Below are 2716 nucleotides of genomic sequence, written 5' to 3'. Positions count from 1 at the left end.
TTTTTTTTTTTTTTTTTTTTTTGCTAGTCTCATGATCTGACTTTAATTGTTGTTATACTTTGTTTTGGTGTTTTCCTTTTGCTTCTGTTACTGGGATCTGTAGTATGCCTCAAAATATATGGCTATGCTGGAATGACTGCAGGGTGGGGGGGTTGCTGGTGGAGTCAGGGGAAAGAGGGTGGATGAGTGGGGGAACACCCCCATACAGGCAAAGGGAGGAGAGAGGGCAGATGTATAATGGTGGGTTGGTGGAAGGGTAATCGGGAAGTGAATTATCATTTGAGATGTAACAAATGGAATGATTAATAAAAATAAAAAAGATAATTAGAACTACAGCAAAAAAGATTGCTCTTTGATTAAGAATGCATTAGCCCCAAACATGCTGAAGCATTCTAGAAAGAGAAATAAAAACACAAATCCTGCTGCTTTACACCCACCCTGGATGCATAGCTCTCTCAATGAACTACCTTTTAACTTAGGAATGTTCTTAGAAAAAGAGGTCTTATTTGTCCTGTATCAAATTTGAATAACCATATAAAGAATAATCAACCTTTCCATAGACTGAGAGAGCTGATTGCTAAATATGAACAACATTTAACATCCTTCTGTAGTCTATAGAGAATGAATCTTTTAATTTTATCACTACATTTCTTGCCATGATCAATATTGAACATTATGTAAATTTGTGGTATCTTCTATAGGTCTAAACACACAAGATTGAACATAATTGAGCTTGGTACAAGTCTATTACTTTCATTGTTTAATAATTTAGAGATGGACATTTAATTGAACATTATTTTAGAATTCATACAGCCAAGTATTTCATTACTAAGATAGCAAATATTTTCTGTAAAGTCCTTGTACTACTTGGTTTTTATTTTGATCTGTTAAAATGATCAACATATAGTTTAACACAACAACTGCTAACTAATTGTAAGAATGATCAGAAACATGAACAATTAGTAAACCATTCTCAATAACCAGGAGTTTATAGCTTTTAAAAAATATGCATCTGACATGGCAACATCTCTGAGCATGTTGCTAATTACTATTCTCCAAAATAAGCCTTTTGGCAGGAGAAAGGAAGCTAACAAGACTCAGGAAATACCCAAACCTGATCAACTTATGAAGTCAAAAATTGAAGCTCTGTATAATGAACAAATGAGTGCTGGAGAGGAGACTCGCCCATGGTGTGAGCTGTATGCAAGTATGCAGAATACTTCCACAATGGAGCATTTATGGACCACCACGCTGCATAGGGTAGGCTTTCAGTGATGCAGCTACTGGCCTGAATAACCCATGCTCCTGTTATTAACTACAATTAATTAATCAATTCTTCAATGTATTCTTGGTTAAAATTATGCTTTTGTTCTGCCATTAGTGCTTTCTGTGGGAAAACGTGATGGTTTTACATAGTTTTCTAGGACAATTACACATTCTAAGCTTTAAGTATGCTGCTAATCTGCTTCCTGTTCTGACATTCATCTTAAGAAGTCCATGTGATATGATCCACTGACCATATAGAATAAAACCACAGCATAAGACAACTGTGAAGAAAACTTGCTCACAGTCTGTCATATGAAATCTGGGCACAAAGTGTCTAAAGTGACAGATGCATCCATGACCACTATGCTCTAAAAGCATAAAATGGAGATGGCCAGATGGCCCAGTATTTTTAAAGGACTTTACACTCAGCCTGACAATCTGTGTTCAAATACTGAGTCCCACATGGTCTTGAGGGAGAGTAGCGATGCTCCCATATTTCCCTGTGACTTCTATACCCTTGCTGTGGGGCACAAACCCACCTCACCCCCCAAAAGATAAATTAATGTATTTCAAAAACTAGAAACATAAAGTTGATGCTTTGACTTGTGTAGCTTTGGAAGTTATCTATAAGTGTGTGAATAGTCCAAAGTTTAAATAAACATTTGCTAGTCATAATCTCAAGAAATAGGACCATGGATTTATAAATGTATTCATAAAATGGGACTGCCAAAGTCACTGATGCATATTAAAGGGGAATTATTTTTGTCTTTATTAAATACATATACTATAATAGGTAATCATAATGCCATGTTTCAATTTTCATGAGAATAAAAGAGAAAGTATAATGAATATAATTGAGTATCATTTGTATTATTCCTACTGCTTCTAATAAGCTTGTAAAAAGTCAAATGTTTTTCAAGAAATGAGTAGCTCCATACAATTCCTTTAGGAACCAATGAAAATTTCATCATTTAATTTTTCCCAAATTAAAACTGAATAAAAACTGTCCCAAAAATGACCAATATATTGCTTCTAAAATTAGGAAAGGAATGAATTCAATGCTGGAGATATGAATCAGTGTGTAAAGTACTTGCTAGTTAAAGATAAAGACTTGGGTTTGTGTCCATGGATTATTATGAGTTATTAGGCAAAGCAGTGTGAACCCCAAAGCCAAGCCATAAGGAAAGGCAGCTGATCTAACCTAAGGACAAGCTCCAGTTTCAGAAAGGGAGGCACCAAACTCCTAACTACTAATGTCCATGCACTAATGCACTAATGAGTACATCCACATGTGTGCATGCTTGTTCTCACCTACACACACATACACATATACACACACATACACCATAGAGAGAGAGGCAGAGACAGAGACAGAGGCAGAGGCAGAGGCAGAGGCAGAGGCAGAGGCAGAGGCAGAGGCAGAGGCAGAGGCAGAGGCAGAGGCAGAGGC

The 2716-nt window shown here is 36.4% G+C and overlaps 1 pseudogene; it reads left to right on the top strand.

Moving 5' to 3' along the window:
* Positions 1 to 1017: 1017 nt before the first annotated feature.
* Positions 1018 to 2716, top strand: part of LOC110291802 — a 6282-nt pseudogene continuing 4583 nt past the window's right edge.

This window comes from Mus caroli, chromosome 3, assembly GCF_900094665.2.
Source record: "Mus caroli chromosome 3, CAROLI_EIJ_v1.1, whole genome shotgun sequence".
Classification (NCBI taxonomy): domain Eukaryota; kingdom Metazoa; phylum Chordata; class Mammalia; order Rodentia; family Muridae; genus Mus; species Mus caroli.
Note: the sequence above shows the minus strand (reverse complement) of the source record. Positions and strands in the feature narration are given on the sequence as shown.